Here is a 21785-nt window from a genome sequence, read left to right on the forward strand (position 1 = left end):
TTTCATATTGCTTATCCTTTGACAAATTAATTATAGTTATTATTTTTAAAAATTTTGTCCTTTAGTCTACATACTAAAGATATAAAAGGTTTATGTGCAATATCCACAGTATTAGAGTATTCTGATTTTATCTGTATACTCATTATTACCAGTGAGTTTTATACCTTCTGATGTTTTCTTGCTATAAGTTAGCATCTCTTTGTTTCAGTTTGATGAACTCCCTTCAAGACAGGTCTGGTGGTGATAAATTCTCTTAGCTTTTGTTTGCCTGGGAAAGACTTTATTTCTCCCTTGTTTCTAAAGTATAGCTTTTCTGAGTACAGTGTTTTCCGCTGGCAATTCTTCAGTACTTTGAATATATCACCACACTCCCTCCTGGCTTGTAAGGTTTCTGCTAAAAATTCTGCTGCCAAGCAAACTGGAATTCTCTTATTTATTATCTGTTTTTTTTTTTCTCTCTCTCTTGAGGTTTTCAGAATCCTCTTTTTGTCTTTGACCTTTGAGAGCTTAATTATGATATGTTTTGGGGTACACATATTTGATTTGAATCTGATTGGTGGCCTTTGACCTTCCTATGCTTGGCTATCCATATCTTTCTCTGGTTTGGGGAACTTTTCTGTTAATTATTTCTTTAAGCTTTCTACCCTTTGACATTCTGAAGTCCCACTTTAATGCCAATAAAACGAATACTTGCTCTGTTAATGCTGTCCCATAGTTCTTGTAGGCTTTCCTTGTTCCTTTACATTCTTTTTTTCTTCATCTCCTCTGACTGCATATTTTCAAAAAGCCTGTTTTCAGATCCTTAATTCTTTCTTCTAATTGATCTATTCTGCTGTATCTACCATTTACTGCATTTTTCAATTGGTTCATTATATTTTTAAGCTCCAGGATTTCTGTTTGATATTTTAAGAAATTACTTCAATCTTTCTGTTAAGTTTTTCTGATAAATTACTAAATTGTTTTTCTGTATTTTCTTAAAGTTCATTGTGTTTCCTTAAACAGCTATTTTAGATTTTCTGTCTAAGAAATCACATGTCTCCATTGTATTAGGTTTGGTCTCTAACACCTTATTTTGTCTGTTTGGTGGTGTCACAGTAAAGACCAGGCACTGTGGGACTTTGCCCAAAGCTGGGTTTCCTGTTGCAGGCAGAGCACTGGGTTCTAAGGCAACATATACTGTCTACCACCATCTCCTTCCCTAAACCAAACAATGTCTCTCTCCACACTGTGCTCCTAGGGTTGGAGGAGAAATAAGGAAGCAATGCCATGGCTACTGTGATGCTGGTTCATAACTGAAGGCCATAGCTGCTGAGAGCACAACAGCACAAGGGTATGCCCAAGGACCACATTGCTATGGCCTGCCTGCTGCTGACTTTTCTTTGTGATTCAAGGCCACTGCTCATTGACAATGCGCCTAGTCACTCAAGAGATCTGATGGATTTGTATAAGGAGATTAATATTGTGTTCATGCCTGCTAACACAATATCCGTTCTTTAGCCAATGCTTTGAGGACTAATTTCCACTTTCAAGTATTATTATTTAAGAAATACATTCCATAAGGCACAGTTACCACAGTGATTCCCTTAATGGATCTGGAAAAGTAAACTGAAAAACTTCTGGAAAGGATTCACTATTTTAGATGCCATTAAGAACATTTGTGATTCACAGTAAAAGGTCAAAATATCAACATTAATAGGAGTTTGGAGAAAGTTAATTCCAACTCCTTTGAAAAGTTCAAGACTTCAGTGGAGGAAGTACCTGCAGATGTCATGGAAATAGCAAAAGAACTAGAATAAACATGGATTCTGAAGATGTGATTGAATTGCTGCAATCTCATGATAAAACTTAAGTGGATGAGGAGTTGCTTCTTATGAGGGAACATAGTGGTTTTTGAGTTGGAATTTACTCCTGATGAAGATGCCGTCAACATTGTTGGAACGACAACAAAGGATTTAGAATATTACATAAACGTAGCTGATAAAGCAGCAGCAAATTTTGAGAAGATTGGCTCCAATTTTGAAAGAAGTTCTACTGTGGCTAAAATGCCAACAAATATCATTACAAGTTACAGAGAAATCTTTCCTGAAAGGAAGAGTCAATCAGTGTGGCAAATTTCATTGTTGTCTTCTTTTAAGAAATTGCCACAGCCACTCCAACCTTCAACAACCATCACCTTGATCAGTCAGCAACCATCAACATCTAGGCAAGTTCTTACATCAACAAAAAGATTACAAATTGCTGAAGCCTCATATGTTCATTAGCATTTTTATCAATAAAGTATTTTGTTGTTAAGATATGTACATTGCTTCTTTTAGAAATAATGCTATTGCATACTTACTAGACTACAGTGTAGTATAAACATAACTTTTATATGCACTGGAAAACCACGAAATTGTGTGACTCATTTTATTGCAATATTCATTTTATTGTGGTGGTCTGAAACCAAGCCCACAATATATTGGAGTTATGCTTGTATTTGTAGACTAAATAAAGAGATGACCACTATTGTGTCACAGCTGTAGATTTTTTTACAAAGATTAACAAATTGATGAGGATGAAAACTTCCCACTCAGAGCAGTCCTCCAATAGTTTCACAGGCAGAAAATCTATCACTAGCGTCTAAAAGAGAATGAATTTTAAAGCTATTTTTACAGCAAGACAAGCACTATAGTTCACTTATAACATGTCCTTTAATTTAAAATGTTCAAATAGTTTTTTTATTTATAATGTAGAGAAAAATAAAACATACAAGGCATGAAAATCTAGGCTTCCACAATCAAAATCTCCAAATTTATACCTATGATAAACTTGTCCTAAAATGCTTTTTTCTACCCACATGCAATGACCAATTTCAGGTTATACTACAAGATGTCAACAAGCATTGTTAGCAGCAATGGCCTCAAAGGAGAGGGGTGAGTTTAAAATAGATTTATTAGGGCTTTCTAAGTAACTGCAAGGTCTTCAGTTTGATGGAGTGAAATGGGGACCTCCACAGATTTTCAGCAAAGGTAAGGAACACTCTACTTTAACAGACCACTTTAACTGCTTTGTTGTGAACAGAGGCAAGGGTACAAGAAAGGAAGCAAGGAAATGAGTACGAAGGTCAGTGCAATAATCCTGGGAAGAGATGACAGAAGCTTTGACAGGAGTGTCAGCTATGGAAAAATAGTAGGATTCTGGATATGTACTAAAGGTAGAGCTAGCAGGATTTCCTGATTGATGGGTATGGGATATGAAAGAAAGAGGAATCAAAGTTGTTTTGGTCTGAGCAAATGGAAGAACAAAAAGTAAAGGAAATTTGGGGATGGACAGAAGATCAGGAATTCCGTTTTGAACATATATATTAACAGCAGAGATGTTAATTCTCAAATATTAACATTTATTCCTAAGGACTTAAAATTCAATGCAAAGACCCCATGATTTGTCTTGCTTCTGCATCATTATTTTATTGTACACATCTTCAAAAAGTCAAAGAAACAATCATAGTAACATAACATGGCCTTCTCAAACTTTAAAAGATACAAACAAGCATTGCAACTCTACCAAGAAGTTTACTCATCTTAATGGAACTTTTTCCCTGAGTCTATAAGACTTGAAATGTAAGCAAATGCACTAGTTAAGTCATCGTTTCAGGTACTCAGCAATATTCTTTAATTAGAATGACTAAATCAAATTTTTTGTCTATCTTTATTTTTCCAAGTATGTTTATAAAATAATAGTAATGAATTATATTTTAACAGTAATTATTTAATGATCTTAAAAATGCAGAATTCTTTAATTTTATGAGTTAATAAACCCACAAACTTTGAATATACTAAAGGATTTCTCAAAAACTTATTGGAATATTTAAACATTATAATTGAGTTGTTAATGTATTATGTATGTTATTTAATTTTTATTTTTATAAATGATATCATTAAATAATAAATAATTTTTAAAAATAAATACATATTGGTTGTTTTGACTCAAACATTTCCAAAATAATTAGTAACCACTAGAAATAATAATTAAAACAAATAATAATCTAAGGATGTCAGTTAATAGAATAATTACCAAGCATAAAGGCATAGATAACATAAGTACAAAACAAAATGTACCCATTTGTACCAAATTTATCCAGGTAATGTTTTTAACCTTTTCCAGAATAATTTAATCAGGTTGTGCACAGAAATAGACCAGCAATAATATTTTGTTTTTCTACAAGTAAAAATGAAACTCCTCACTGTCTATGGTTGAAAGAAATGTAATTCTGAGATATGCCACTTAAAGAATAGTTGGGAAAGTGTTGAGCCATTGAATGCCATAAGGTACACTAAAAACAGTTGTGCAATTGAAAACATGAAAATGATATATATGTTTTGTACAGGTCTCTTACATACTGAACAAAATTATGTTAGAGGGTAAAAGCCACTGAAAAATCAGTTCAAGACAGGTGTTTTTTCAGTTTCCAGTTAAGATGAAAAAACGGATTGGATTTGCCCTACTGCCTGAAACAACCAAAAATAAATCGGAAAAACTATATGAAGGAAAAAAAAAAAAAAACTTTTCAAGATAGTGCTTATCAGGTAATGAAGAACAGTTGCCTGAGAGACAGGAAAGACAAATGAGGTGAAGCCTAAGTCTATTCTAGTTTACTGCTGGACAATTTTTAGGCAATAGGATAGGTGAAGGGTTCCCAGGCAGAAATGCACTCCTGGAATTTAGGAGAAAAAAGTAATAATTCAGAGAGACCAATGCAGCCAAAATTTATCTGAGTATTAAAGAAGAAAGGGCTGTACCAAGAGAGAACACCAAAGATCTGCAGAGTTCCCCTCAAGTAATCAGCATAATACTGACTAACATGAATGTGAGGAAATTACTTGAAGTAAGTAAAAGAACCACTTGAAAGAATTAAAGGAAACAATGCCTGGTACTCACATAGGGCTGGGAACAGTGCTTGTTCCCATGAGTCAGTTTGGAAAAACAAAAAATTGACAAGCACTGAATATAGTATCCAGGAAGGCTGTGACACAGTTTTGCTGTCTTAACGGTAGCTTGTTTATGTCAGCAGCAAAGAAGCCTGGAAAACCAGTAGAGATGAAATCGCCAAAGGCATTTTCCACAGCTTTTTGAGAACTGAATATTTTTCCTTGCAAGAAGTGTTCCAAAGCCTGGAAGAAGTGGTAGTCAGTTGGTACAAGGTCTGGTAAATATGGTGAATGACATAGAGTTTCCAAATCCAGCCTCTGTAGTTTGAGCAGCATTGTTTGTATGACATGTGGTCAAGCATTGTCTTGCAAGAGGATTGGCCTGTCTCTATTGACCAATCTCGGCTGCTTGATTTCAAGCATCCTCATCATTTCATCCAACTGGTTGCATTACAGATCCACTGTCTTCGATTGACCCGGTTTCATGAAGCTGTCGTGGATAATACCCTGGACCATCAGACAGACACCATTAACTTTTTTTGATGAACTTTCGGTTTTGGACTGTGTTTCGGCACTTCATTTTTTTCCAAGCATTGTACTGAATGCTTAAAATTGTCAAAAAGAATCCATTTTTCATCACACATAACAATATGGTGTAGAAATGGTTTGCCTTTATGTTGTGACAGAAAAGGAAGGCAAGCTTTGAGATAATTTCTCTGCTGACACTTGTTTAATTCATATGGAACCCATCTATCCCCCTTCTTTGCCTTGCCCATTTTGTTTCAAATGGTCCAATATTGTATAGTAACATCAAACCGTGCTCCTAATTCATACATAGGATGGATTCACTTCCACTACAGCTTTTAGCTCATCATTATCCAACTGGGTCTCAGGTCACCCACATGGCTCATTTTCAAGATTAAAAGCACTAGAATAGAACTTCTCATACCATCGACGTACTGTGCCTTCATTAGCCACATCCTTCCCAAACATTTTTTTAATATTTTGAGCTGTCTGCACAGCATTGGTTCCACAAAAAAACTCATATTTGAAAATAATATGAATTTTTTATTTATGTATGGTTTCACAAAAATTGCTCTAAAAAAAACTGAAAGATAATCACAAGCCAAAATGTGCATTTGAAAGACTAAGGATATACCTTCACAATAAACACAAAACAAGAAATGTCAAAGTGAAGTGTTGTGTCAGAGATATCAACTCTCAAACTTAATACTTAAGGATATCGGATATTTCTTACTTAATAACCTAATAAGTAGCCCTTGACTAAGCATTGCTCTGACACTGCCTAACATACCATTAAAGCAAGATCTGACAGAATCAAACCATCTGCAAGTAGCTGAGCTCTAGTTCAGAGAAATGCTCAATGGTATTTATAGCAATACAAAAATATCCAGTACCCAAGAAGTTTAAATTTATAATCTGATATCCAATCAAAAATTATCAAGAATGCAAAGAAGAAAGAAACCATGATACATTTTGAAGAGAATAATCAATCAAAGGAAATGACTCAAAACTAATACAGATGAACCAATCAATAGACCAGGATATGAAAAGAGTCATCATATTGTATTCCATATGTTCAAAAAATTAGAGATAAATAGAAGAATTTTTGAAGACCCAAATAATTTCTAAAGATGAAGGAAAAGTATCTTGGATATACACTACTAGATAGGATGAACAACAGATTAAACACTGCAGAGCAAAACATTAGCAAACTTGAAGATAGAGCAATGAAACACAGCAAAAAAAAATTTTTTTTAAATAAAAAGTGGGACAAGTTGAAGAGCTCAAATATTTATGTAATTTAAGTACCCAAAATAGACAGGAAAAATTGTGAGGATACTGTGGCTGGAAATTTTCCAAATCTTTGAAAACTATAAAGCCAAAGATGCAAGTCGTTGCTTACCAAGCACCTGAAACATGAAGAAAACTACACCAAGGGACAACATAATGGGATTACTCCAGTGAAAAGGAGAAAATTTTAAAAACAGTTATAAAATAAACTTATGTTGAAACAAATAACAAGGAAAATTGTATATTTCTCATCAGAAACAATGCAAATGAGAAGACCGAAGCAAGACTTTTAAAGTATTGAAAGAAACAAAACTGTCAACCTAGAATTCTATAAAAAGTGAAACAGCTCTTAACAATGCAGGTGAAATTAAGTCATTTCAGTTATCTAAAAGCTGAAAATACCCATCAATAATAGATCTTTACTATAAGAACTATAAAGGATAACCTTCAGAGAAAAGAAAAAAAAAGTAGAAGGAAATACAGGTCTGCATAAAGGGCTGATGAATACTGAAATTGGTAACCATATAGGAAAATATACAAGATTTTTATTATTTAAATTACTTTAAAAGACAATTTTTTGTTTAAATAAAAATACTAACAGTGTAGTAAGTCAGTAAGATATTAGAAGACTTGAACAAAACTATCCATTACTTTGATTTTATTGATGTCTTTCAAGCACTCTATCCATCCACAGTACATATACATTCTTTCCAAGTGTACCTGGGATATTTACTCAACTAGACCATATTTTAACCATTAAACAAGTTTCACTAAATTTAAAATAATTTGAAGCATTCAAGGTATGTTCTGTAACTATAATGGAATTAAATTGAGTAACAGTAATAAAAAACTTAATCATTTCCCAATATTTGAAAAGCATATAAAATATTTCTAAATAACATATTGGTCAAAACATAATCAAAAGAGAAATAAGAAAATATTTTAGACTAAAGGAAAATCAGAACTCGGTAAATCAGAATTTGTGGGTTCTCACCAAAGCAATCCATAAGAAGAAGTTATGGCACTACCTGCTTATAATAAAACAGAAAGGTTTTATTAGCTCAGATTTCAACTTAAGAAACTCAAAAAAGAAAAAATTAAATCTAATGCAAACAGTAGAGAAAAATTTAGAGTAAAAACAAATGAAATAGAGAACAAATAATAATGATAGAGTAAAATCAATGAAACAAAAGGTGGTTCTTAGAGAAGATCAATAAAATTGATCAACTTTCAGACAGATTGGTTAAAAAAAAGTAAAGAAAATACACAAACTACCAATAACAGGAATGGAAAAAGTGACATCCTTATAGATTCTAGAGATATTTAAAGGAAAACAACAGAATATCATAAATAATACTGTTTCTATAAATTTGACAACATAGAAGAAATGGATACATCTTCTAAAAAAGCAAACTATTAACTCTCAACAAGAAGAAATTGATCATTTGTAGAGCCCTATATGAATTAAAGACCTTTTTTTGTTAAACATTTTCTCATAAATAAAACTACAAGTCTCATATGGCTTCAATGGTGAATTCTATCAAACATTTAAAGAAGAATTAACACTAATTTCCAAAAAATTAAAGTAGGGAAAATAATTCTCAGCTTATACAAACAGGCAAGCATTACTGTGTAACCATGAATATCAAAAGAAAATTAAAAGAAAACTGCAGACCAAATATCCCTCATGAACATAAATTCAAAAATTCTAGGCAAAAATTTAATTGATAGAAACCAACAATATACGAAAAGTATGAACAAGGGCTGTTTATTCCAGAAATTAAAGATTGTTTTAACATTTGAAAATTGTAATTCATGATATTAATGTTCTAACAAAGAGAAAACATGATCATTCTGATCATCTCCTCAAGATGTTGAAGAAAACATTTGACAAAATCCAATATCCTTTCCTATTTAAACAAAAGTGCTCACCAAAAAGTAATTAAAGGAAAATTTCTTGTTTTTTTGAAAGGCATCTTCCAAAATCCTACAGCTAATGTTATACTTAATGGGATAAGAAAGATCATATGAGGATGTCTGGTTTTACCACTTCTAATCAACATTGCACTAGAGGTTCTAGCCAGTGAAATCAGGCAAGGAAATGAAACAAAATCCATTTGGATTAGAAAAGAAGTAGTAAAATTGTCTTTATTCACAGATGACACACCCAGCTATGTAGCAAATTCAATGAAATCTACAAAAAAGCTACTAAAAGGAGAGTTTCAAAAGGTTACAGGGTATAAGATAAATCTACAAAAAATTGTATTTGCATAGTGGCAATGAAAAATGGAAAATTGAAATAAAAATATTGCTTACAATAGCATCCAAAAATATGAAATACTTAGGAGTAATTCTGACAAAATATACAGATAACTATAAAATACTTCTGAGGAAAATTAAAGAAAGCTTAAATAAATGGAGAGTTATGCAATGTTCAAGAATCAGAAGATTCAATATTGTTAAGATGTCAACTTTCCCCAAATCTACAGCATCTACATTCATCTACAGATTCAATGTAATTGCAATGAAAACTCCAGCAGACTTTTGTTTTATAAAAATTAACAAATGGATTCTAAAATTCATATGGAAATTTAAATCAATTGGATACCAAAAGTACTGAAAAAGAAGAACAAAATTGCAAAACTAAGATTATTTATTTTGAAGCTTATTATAAAAGATAGATAAATGAATCAGTAGGATAGAATAGAGTACAGGTATAAATCTACACACATATGGACAACTGCTTTTTCAACTAAGGTTTAAAGTCTAACTAATGGAGCAAGAATAGTCTTTTCAAAAAACAAAAAAAGATTTTGGAAACATTTGATGGCCATATGCAAAATAAAGAGGAGAAAGAAAGAAAAGAAGGAAGGGAGGGAGGGAGGACAGAAGGAAGGAAGAGATGGAAAAAAACTGATTTCAATCTAAACCTCACATAATATATAAAATTAAATAAAAATAGATTATATACCTTAATGTAAAATCTAAAACTATAAAACTTCTAGAAGAAAACATAGGAGGAAACCTTTATGACCTTGCATTAGGAAAATATTTCTTAGATAAGTGAAACAAAAAGCAAGGTCCATAAAAGGAAACACTAGTACAATAATAAACTGATCTTCATCAAAATTAAAATTTCTGCTCTTCCCAAGACTCTAGTGGATAGAAACATGAGCCACAGACTTAAAGAAAATATTGTCAAAGTGTATATCTAATAAAGGACTGGTATTCTAAATACATATAGAAAATTCCAAATTCCATAATAAGAAAGCAAACAACACAATTTTTAAAATGGTCAAAATATTTGAACAGATGGTCATCAAGGGGACGGGCATATGCACAAACAATGAGTGCGATGCGCACCTCTGGGGGAATGGACACACTTGAAGCTTGGACTTGGGGGAGAGGGAGGGTAAGGGCATCATACATAACCTAATCATCTGTACCCCCATAACATGCTGAAATTAAAAAATAAATAAATAAATAAATAAAAAATATACAGAAGGCAAATAAGCATATGAAAAGATGTCCTCTATCATTAGTCATTAAGGAAGGGCAAATTAAAACCATAAAGTGATACTGCTACCTACCTAGTAGAGTGGTTAAAATAAAAAAGAATGACTATATCAAGTGTTGGTGATGATGTGGAGGAACTTCCATACCTGGAATATGAAATCATACAACTACTTTGGAAAACAATTTGTCAGTTTCTTAAGCTGCCAATATGCACATATCATATGATCCAGCCACTCAAATCGTAGTTAATTACCCAAGAGAAAGGAATGCCTCTGTCCGTACAAAGATTTACAGAATAATATTCTAAGTAGTTTCATTTGTAATAGCCAAACCTGGAAACAACCCAAATGTTCAAGTCAGCGAATAAAGAACCTGTGATATAGGATATGATAGAATATTACTTACAATAAAAAGGAATGACGTGATATTTATACGTGATAGAACATGGATGAATCTCCAAATAATTATATGAGTAAAAGAAGCCAGACTCCCCCAGAGTCCTCAACTCCCCCAAAAAATAACACATACAGATTCATTCTATGTATATAAATTTTGAGGATATGCAAATTCATGTATAATGGTTGAAAACAAAACATTAGTTTCCTGGGTACTAGATCAGGTAGAGAGGGTAGGAGTGAGAGATTACAAAGCAATCTTTTGGACAGGAAAAAATGGGGGTTGAAGGATTTGTTCATTATCTAGATTGTAGTGATTGATGGTTTCACTGGTGTACACACATGTAAAAACTTACCAAGTTGTACACATTATATATGTGCAATTTTACCTCAATAACTCTGTTAATTTTGTTTTTTTAAAGGTAAGGTGGTATTTTAATGGTCCGCAGAACTAGCATTCATGTGTTAAAATTTAGAATTTGCTTCTAAGTGTAACGAGTCTTTACAGTAACTCCATTAAATACATGAAGTTAAGTATTCTTCTGGGATACCTAAGAAACTATAGCAATTGCTTACAACTTGTGACAACCAAGTTCAAAACTAGATCAGTTGCTGCAATTTAATTCTATTTTTCATACTTTATGCTTTGTAGATATTTTTATGCTTCCTTTAGAAGTTAAAGTACCCACATATATACCTAGAGCTCACAGATACACTTATATTTATTACTATTTTAAGAGAAAATGTGTGATGTTTAAAAATTCACTTAAACATAGATAACAACAGTCAAATATACAGTATATTAGATCATTTAAAAATCATGAACTTATTCTACCACTGTAAAGCCGACATGAACTTGGTCTGCATAGAACTCATTCATTCATTCAACAAATATTTTTGAATGCCTATTCTATGTGTTGCTTCTTTCATGGTACACCTTAAATGAAATTATCTGATGGAGAGGTCTAGCAAGTATTCTGTGGAATTGGCCGGTATGTTTAGGCAATTTAGGCACTTCTGGTATCATACCCAATTTTTCTTTGGTAAGTTAGTTCAGTGGTTCTGAAACTTTAGCTGTATCAGAATTAACTAGAGAGTTTGCTAAAAAAAAAAAAAAACATACTGCTGGGCCCCAATCACAGAGTATCTTATACAGGAGGTCTGAGCTGAGCCCTGGGAATTCGCATTTCTATTAATAGTAAGTTTCCAGGTGAAGCTGATGCTACTGGTCCAGGGACATACTTTGAGGACCACTGATTTACTAGAAATCATTTTTAACTGTTTTGTGAATAATTAAGAATATAGTTTAAACCTGGCAAGAATAAATGCCTCAATTAAAAAAAAAGAAATATCACCAAGGAAACACCTGTTATTCACTTTAAATCTCACTTCACATAATGTATTTCAATCACAAATGTAAAAGTTTGTAGTTAAACTGAGCCAGTGTTCCTAAAGTTGACATTTACACTCGCAAAATTTTTTACAAGATTGGAAGAAAATTTCTATAATCCTCAAATCTGACTTATTTCCCCAGTTAATGGGAGAACCATATTAAAGCAGCTTTGATCGTGCAAATTATTACTTATGTTTGAGTATCCTTGTGCCTTGAGCTATCTATATCTCTACTCTAAAAATATTAAAATATCACAGTGGAGCAATAGAACTAGATGAAACCCTTTGGATAGAAAAGATTCAAGCAACACTGAATAAATAGGACATCTCCACTGGGGTTTATATACCAGCAAATCTGTTCACTGAGTTCCCGTGAGGAGAAAAGTAAAAGAGGAGACTGGAACTTAAATAGATAAAGGTAATAAAATCAACTCCATATCTAATATGATAATCCTTTCCATAAATGAAAACAGTTATGTAGTGAAAGGGTAGTAGCAAAACCTAATAAAGATGCTAGATTATTTTGTAAGCTTCATCTGATTTTCTTATCTCACTAAATAGGCTACTTTGTGGTGACACAGAGTAACACTGTTCACCAAAGAGTTCAGTGGATTCATGCCTTTAGCAAAATAGTGTGATACAAATATTGCCAGAATAACAAAGCAGCTGGCACATCAATATTATCTGTTGTCACTGGTCTTCCCTAAAATTCTCATGTAAATAGAAAGATTTCACAGAAAAACTAAAATACAAGCCAAATTTGTGAGAGCTTTCTCTATATCAATCCATCCATCCTCCCACCCAACTATCTATATACCTATCACTTTTTAAAATACCATTTATTTTTAATACATGGCATCCTAAATGCTTTGAGGTTATTTGATTAAAGCCCATGAAGCTGTCCAGTGGAGGCATAACCTCAAACATCTCCTTTGGGATTTAAGCCAAGGGAACTGCACCACATTAAGAGTTGTACAGTACATACTGAAGCCTGGAAGAATGCTTTCATTAGGAAGGTAGGAATGGACATTCTTTAATCACATATTATGTCACCACATTCAGGCACTGGTTCAACATACGACTCGTGGAATATATTGACTTCTGTATAAATTTAGGCAATGAAGATCTAAAATTAGGAGGGGAGGGCAAACAGTATTACAGTTAGGTTTGAATTGCTGCTGTCAGTTGAGAACATAATATTCAATGTGGTTAAAATATAATATGAATATCTGAGAAAACTAGAATTACAAAATCTAATTGGGAAACATTTGTTTTAGAGACATAGGCTTAATATAAAATATAGAAAAATAAAATAAAAACATTGCTTTGTTTTGATCTAAACTTTTTCAGAGAATCATGGCAAGTGATTTTATGTCGAGATAACAAATCTTGCAAACCTTTCATATTTCTCCGAATGTTATTTTTAAAACAATTACATGGCCTCATGTTGTTAATGGAGTAATACTGTGGACATTTAGTTCTCTCTAGAAACTTTTGAAAATGCATAAAATTCCTTGCATATTTGCTGTTTATCAGTTGAGGAAATCTACCTGATAAGTGTCTACAAAGGATCAGAGATTTGACAAAATACATTCACTAAAAGGGAATTTACGAATCCCAAAGTCTAACATTATCGCAATTTACACAGTTGGGGATGAGTCTCAGGAACTGACAAGAAGTCAAGATTCCCACTCTGTGTAATTAATCAGGGCCCATAAGATGCTTCAGTGACCAAATCCTGCATCACTTGCATGAAACATATTCTAGCCACAAAGGAAAATAAATAAAAGGAGTTCACAGGAGTTTTTCTTCAATTGTGAGTTGACTAACAGGAGTAACAGCATGTTTTAATGAATTACTTTTACAGTGTAACAGTTTTGTGATGTTGAGCAGGTCACTAAACCTTTCTGAGCCTGTTTTCTCCTTATTTGAGAAATGGGATGGTAATCATGGAATATTAAATAGAATAAAATTTATAGAAGTATTTTAAAAGACTACTCTGTACAAATATTATTCACCACCTAATTATATTATGAGGTAAGTGATGGAAGGCAAAGTCTTGGTATTATCAACAATGAGAAGAATGGCTTATATTTAACATGCATTACCATTTACTAAGTATTGTTCCAAGCACTTTATATATATTAGCTATACTAGTGCATTAACCATTCTACCATGCCCATTTTACAAACAAAGAATCAGGGGCATTAAACTAGTTAATGTTGGTTACAGAGTCTGAATTCTCAACCAATCACTTCAATCTTATTAATTCTAATTAAACAAACAAAATATTACAATACGTGCATGTTATTTGCAATATGTAATAATATTTACTTTTTAGAAAATTATGTTAAAATTTGGAAAAAAACTCACTATTGAGGAAACATGGGATTCAATATTTAGTAAGTAATTTTCAAATCTATAATTACTTTCATTGGCATAAAGATTTAATGCAAGAAATTCATATCTGTCTTTTGAAACTATTTCTCAATTGTCAATCTGTTTGCAATCACTTGATTTGCAGTGATTCTGTTGGAATATTAAAATGATTCTGAACTTTCTTTAAAAATATCCACAAAGAAACATAAATTCTCCATTCCAAAATTTATGTTTTGATTGCTATCTGATTTCTTTCAAAAGTCAGTTTTACCCCAAAGCGAATAGGTTTGAATATAAAGCACGATTAATTTTTATAGGAAGGGTATTGTACAACACGAGGCCATGAAGAAAGAGTCAAAGGATAGCATGTTTACATTCTGCTCAGCACCTTACACAGGAACAGCCCAGCTCACCCAGGCTTTCTATTTTGGATATCATCATTAGACTATGCTGGTGGATGTGGGTGCTACCATTATCTCAATATTACAGATAAAAATGTATTGACTCTTAGAGAGGTCAAGCAACTTTTCCAAGGTCACAAAGACAAATGGTAAAGGTGGGATGACAGCCAAACTCCAAGCTCTTAAACACCTTGATGAACTTAGTTACTATCTTACAGTTGCACAATGACCTTGCACTAAAAATATTAATAGAATAATGGCAGAATCAATTATAGGGGAAAATACCTGTTTACGTATGTAGCGGCTTCCTTTCTGCAAATGAATGGTAAAAGCCCAACAACTTTCACAAGTTTAGAGCATTGCTTTATCTAATGAACAAAGATTTTATTTTGTGAGGCTATTTCCATGCTGTAATAATATAGTCAATCTGTCCTTACTTTTTTTTTGATACATGCAAATTGATTATTTTTATGTTAATTATATCCTGTAGTTGATGACAAAATAATGAATGTTGAAAATACAACATATGATAAATCATATAAAACTAAAATTATTAAACTGAGGTTGAAAAGAAGGGCCCAATATTAAGAAGCAAATCAATATTCTCTTCAATAAAAACTGAGTCAAAAATTAAAAATACATTAATAATATTTTGAAAATAAATGTTATGAAAATAATATACACAAGATGGGCTAAGTCAGAACTTACAGGTAAATTGACTTTGGGTGTTTTATCATCAAAATAAGAAAAGAAAAAATAAACACTGTGGTTATTTAAAACAATACCCTGGGGGATGGGTGCATAGGAAAGGCCCAGGCCCCATAAAATCAACTTCTCCAATTTCTATTTTAGCTTAGCCTAGGCTACCTTAGCTGTAACAGAATATGCAAATAAAAATGGAATTCTAGTTTAGGGGAAAATGTTTTTAAAAAAAGACTGTATTGAGAATTGCAGAAAAAAATGGTGTTAGTAATAAACATATACAAATTTTTTTTTCCTATGGTACAAGTTCATTTTTAAAAACTATAAAATACTAACATGTAAAAATATTGCATTTTTTCCACTCAGCAACAATTATAAATAACATTAGCTCCATATGATTTGATTAAAAATAATCAAAATGGTCATTAGTCAAAATGAAAAAGTGGTCAAAACATTTTCCCAGTAACTAACTTCCATACTGATCCCCATTTAGCAATTTATTAATCTTTGTGCATCTTTAATAATTTTTGTCTGTTTTCAGAAACTTGCAGATTTTTTTTTTTGTCCCCTAAGAATTTTTAGCTAATTTTACTGATCTGAGATACTTGAAGTAGTGAAATTTGAAAGTAACCTAAATATTTAAGGAGAAATAAAAGTGACTTATGATATGCCCTTGTACCGTAAACTTATGCTATCAATAAATTAAAATGTAGTCACAAAATGTACCTATTGAAATGAAAAACAAAATGAAAAAGTGGTTGAACAGTGTATATAATGTGTTTCCAGGCTAAAAAATAAAAATTAAAAAAAATTATACACATACATACTTGTATATTTATGCACAGAAAGGGATTTAGGAAGGTAGACATCATTGTGGCAGAGACCATGATTGTTTTTTTAATTGTAAATTGACAAATTATAATAGTATATACTTATGAAGTAGAAAGTGATGTTATGTTGTATGTATACAATGTGCTATGATTAAATCAAGCTAACATATCCGTCACCTCAACACATATCATTTTTGCAGTAACATTTCAAAGTTACTGTATTTGAAATTTTGCAATATATGATACATTATTATTATCTATACTCACCATGCTGTTCATTAAATCTCAAAAAACATATTTCTCCTCTCTAACTAAAACTTTGTACCCTTTGGCCAATATTTTCTCATTCCCACCAGTCCCTAGCCTCTATCTGATAACCAGCATTCTACTCTTTGTTTCTGAGTTTGATTGTTTTAAATTCCATATATAAGTGAGTTCATGTGGTATTTGTCTTCCTATGCCTGGCTTTTTGAAAACTTATTTTTAATTTTTTCGTTGATACATAATAATTGTACATATTTATGGGGTACATGTGATATTTTGATACATTGCAATGTATAGATCAAATCAGGGTAATCAGGATACCTATCACCTCAAACATTTATAAGTTCTTTGTGTTGAGAACATCTCAAATCTTCTCTTCTAGCTATTTAAAAATATATATAAATTACTGTTAACTATAGTCACCCTACTGTGCTATTGAACCTAGAACTTATTTCTTCTATCTAATTATATTTTTGTAGCCATTAACCAACATCTCTTCATCCCCCTCTCCCTTCTACCCTTCCCAGCCTCTAGTTACCATAATACTACTCTCTACCTCCATTAGATTGAATTTTTTAGCTCCCACATATGAGTGAGAACAAGCCATATTTGTCTTTCTGTGCTTGGCTTATTTCACTTCATATAATGTTCTCCAGTTCCATTCATGTAGCTGTAAATGACAAACTTTATTGTTTTTGTATGGCTGAATAATATTCCATTGTGCATATATACCACAGCCTTTTTATCCATTCATCCTTTAATGGAGACTTAGGGTGGATCCCATATCTTGGTTATTATGAATAGTGCTGCAATAAACATGCAGATATCTCTTCAATATACTTATTTCCTTTCCTTTGGAGATATACTCAGCAGTGGGATTGCTGGATCATATGGTAGATCTATTTTTAGATCTATTTCATACTGTTTTCTATAGTGGCTGTACTAATTTACATTCTCCCAACAGCGAACTAACATTGTACTAGCATTCCCCTTTCTCTGCATCCTTACGAGTATCTGTTACTTTTCGTCTTTCTGATAATAACTGTTTTAACTGGGGTAAGATGATATTTCATTGTGGTTTCGATTTGCATTTCCCTTGTGATTAGTGATGCTGAGCATTTTTTTCACATACCTATTGGCCATTTGTGTGTCTTCTTTTGAGATATGTCTGTTCAGATCATTTGCCCATTTTCTAATCAGATTATTTGTTTTTACAGTATTTGTTGCCGAGTGGTTTGAGTTCCTTATATATTTTGGCTATTAATCCCTTGTTAGATGGATAGTCTGCAAATTATTTTCTCCCATTATGCAGGTTTTCTCTTCACTCTGTTGATTTGTTCCTTTGCTGTGCAGATGATCTTTAGCTTGATGTACTCCCACTTGCTTGTTTTTGCCTTTGTTGCCTGTGCTTTTGAGGTCCTATCCAAAAAATCTTTGCTCAGATCAATGTCCTCGAATGTTTTCTCAATGTTTTCTTCCAGTAGTTTCATAGTTTCAAGTCTTTTGTTTTGATTTTTGTGTATGGTGATAGACAGAGGTCTAGTTTCTTTCTTCTGCATGTAGTTATCCAGTTTACCCAGTACCATTTATTGAAGAGACTGTCTCTTCTACAATGTATGTTCTCAGTACCTTTGTCAAAAATGAGTTAGCTGTAAATCTGTGTACTTATTTCTGGATTCTCTATCTGTTGCATTGGACTATGTATCTGTTTTTATGCTTGTAACATGTTGTTTGATTATTACAACTTTGTAGTATATTTTGAAGTCAAGTAGTGTGATGTCTTCTGGTTTGTTCTTTTTCCTGAGGATTACTTTGGCTACACAGGGTCTTTTGTGGTTCCATACAAATTTCAGGATTGCATTTTCTATTTCTGTGAAGAATGCCATTGGTATTTTGATAAGATTACATTGTATCTTTATATTGCTTTGGGTTGCATTGTTCTTACTCTTTATTCTAAGGTTTCTGAAACACTAGTGTGCAATAAGGAGAATGGCTGTATTTTTAAAAAGACCAGTGGTATCAGCATCATTGAAGTATTTGAGAATAAACTCTAATTATATTTTTAAGGTTTTCCAAAACATGTTTCAAATTAATCCTACACCCTTAAATCCTGCCTGTTTTTAAAATAGTATAGCTAGTCCCTTAATACCTTAGAAATACTGATGCCACAATTTTTTTTAATAATGTACAACACTCAATAAACTATATTTGCTCAAAGTTATGTTTAACTTTTCAGCAAGCATTAGGCCATAAATAAGAGAAAATTTGAACCTTATCATTGATAACACTACTCAATGACATGCACTTTATGTGCCTGTGACCTTATCACTGATAGCAGCACTCAGTGAGAGGCATTGTATGTGCTTGTGTTTAGGCAACGGAATCCTATGGTGCTATTTCACATCAAGTAGACTAGAGCCTGTGCACATCTGTGAATATTGTTCCTTTTGTTACTGTTGTTTTGTTCTGTTTTGTTGACAGATTTGCATTTATCAATTAAAATACAAACAAATGGCATATGTTCCTTGTTTAACAACTGCCCTTTTGAGCCTTGATAACATGCACAGTAGATAAAATAGTATCACCCTGACTGACTCATTGATTTTTTTTTCCCCCTTGTACTTGCCCTTTTCATTGTATATATTTAAACTGCTTTGGCAAAGGTTACAAGTTATTCAAAATTGCTTAATTTGATGGACATTTTTCTGTTCTCATCTTACTTGACTGGTTTTTAAAGACTTGGAGACTCCAAATATCAGTATCCTCAGGGGTCTGAGCACGGCCTCCTGCTCTTCCCTGAGTGACCTTGTTCACCTCCTTGGCTTCAAGGGTCACATAGTAAATGTTTACTCAGAACCTCAATCCTGAGCACCAAGCTCAACCAATTTATAACTTCCTACAAAACATAAGCTGCCCATGGTTCTGCAATGCCTGTCAGATAAACTCTAAACTTTTTTGAGATGGATACATGGTTCTTGCATAACCCCGTTTCCATCCACCACTCTCTTGGGTGTTCCTCTCAACAGACACCATGTTAAGCCATGTGCTGTGGGCTCACAAAAACACTCAGAGAGTCTTATGATGAAAACTTGTTTTGTGCCATATTTCCCTCTTCCTAGAATGTATTCTTCTTAATTCAATGAGAACTTGCTCAATTTAAGAATCAGTTCTATTATGAAAAGTTTTTCTGACCTCTCCTCCTCCTCATCGTACTCTACTGTGTGCCCCTATAGCCACCACACTGTATTGCACTCGTAAGTTTGCATGTAGGTCCTCTTCTTCTAAATCTAGCAACTCTTTAAGGACAAAGGATAGACTTCTATTTTTTCATTACCAGAGCATGTAGTTCAGTATTACATATAGCTCAGTAATTACAAAGAATGACCACAATGGTTAATTTTAGCACTAAAGTTTGAGTCTTATAAATAGTGATATCCACATAAACTGTGATATCTATAAAGAATTTGGTTTAGTTAAAAATGATTTCATGAAAGTCTAGTTTGTTACCTATACAGTCATCCCTTGGTACACACAGGGTATTGGTTCCAGGACTCCTGCATATACCGAAATCCATGCATACTGAAGTCCCACAGTCAAGTCTCCCTGCTGAACCCTTCTTATCCAAAAGTCAGGCGTCTGTATAGATGTGGGTTTCGTATCCTGACAATACTGTATTCTCCATAGACATTTGGTTGAAAACAAATGCATATAAGTGGATCCATGAAGTTCAAACTCCTCTTGTTGTTCACTGGTCAACTGTAAGTGCATTTGTCTTTCTGGTTTCCTTTGCATCCCTCCTCGGATTCGTAAACTTTATATTTTCAGTTCAAGAGTATTCAGAATTACCCTACCTTAACAAGAATCATCTAAGATGCATGCATATTTGTTCAAACCAGCTTCTATTTACAGATTTCTGATATATTTTGTCTCCTTCCTAAGAAGCATACATTTTCTATAAAAGACTTTTCTTCTCCCACATCTCAAAGCTTTCCATTCTTCATGGAGCCAGATTCCCTCACCTTCTATTATTTTATTTAGGATCCCTGAGGCTACTGTTTTGATGGTTCCTCATTCAGAAAGAACCTTTCAAATTTCAATTTAGCTTTAGAACCACGATTTCTTTAACTTTATATATGGGTTTCTCTGGCTGATCAACTGAAGAACATGAACACTCTTTGGTCAGTCAAGTTCTCTCCCGTTCTATCCCTTCCTTTTTGTTAAATTAGGCTTCCTCTGCATGGCTGAATGAGTAATCCATGAAATAGGGCTGCAGAACCTTTCACGATAAAGGAAGCAAATAAGTGATAATTAGGGACCTATTGCCTTACCCTCACCAACCGCTAAATAGGAGGATTTCATTTGGTGTGGCTTAGACTAGGGTCCTGGTAGGGAGTAAATCTCTTTACCTTGATACAATTTCAGGTTCAAAACATAAGATACTGAAATATAATCAAAAGGTACACATAATGATCATATGTATACTGGAAGTGTTTTTAAAATAAATAGAGGTATTCATAATTCTATGTGTTATCAATATTGCTTCAGTTTTAGTGTTGAGCCCCCGTTAGGAGCATAGCTTTCAAAAGAAACAAAAAAACAAACTTTCAACATTGTTAAGCATAGGATATTTAAAAAAATATTTCTAAGCATTTTAGAGACAAAACACTTAAAACTGGTCAATTTTTCTCTAAATTGGTCAAATAAAAAAATTTACTTTAAAACCTCATTAATACATTAATATATTAATATATTAACTGATAAAGTCTAAAATACATGCAATTTGAAAGACCCAAAGTTTTTATTGCACAAAGGTTTTTTACATTTCATAAAGATTCAAATGGGAATATCATTTAGCTAATTCTTTCTTGTTTTGTGTCAGAATTTGCTGTGTTGTAATTTCTACTAATTTGTCCTAATTTTGCATGTCGGAGCCACACAGAACAAATCTATCCTGTCTTCAATTATCTGAGGATTTTTACTCGTAAGAAGGCTATTTTAGCCTTTTGGGCCTAACATTTCTAGTTTCCATGTAACATTTCAAGATTTCTTCAACGGTCTGGTTATAATTTTCTGGAAAGTCTTTCATTCACTGGTTGATCAATTCACTGATTAATTAATTTATTTAATCATGAAATTATTACATAATTAGTGTCTGCCAGGAATCATGGGTTTGTGCTGAGAAGG

The 21785-nt window shown here is 32.7% G+C and overlaps 1 protein-coding gene across 1 annotated transcript in view; it reads right to left on the reverse strand.

Moving 5' to 3' along the window:
* KHDRBS2 (KH domain containing, RNA binding, signal transduction associated 2) overlaps positions 1-21785 on the reverse strand; it is a 625035-nt gene that overhangs the window by 401506 nt on the left and 201744 nt on the right. The window lies entirely within an intron of this gene.

The sequence above is a fragment of the Propithecus coquereli genome, unplaced genomic scaffold (genome assembly GCF_000956105.1).
Source record: "Propithecus coquereli isolate 6110/MARCELLA unplaced genomic scaffold, Pcoq_1.0 Scaffold259, whole genome shotgun sequence".
Taxonomy (NCBI): Eukaryota; Metazoa; Chordata; class Mammalia; order Primates; family Indriidae; genus Propithecus; species Propithecus coquereli.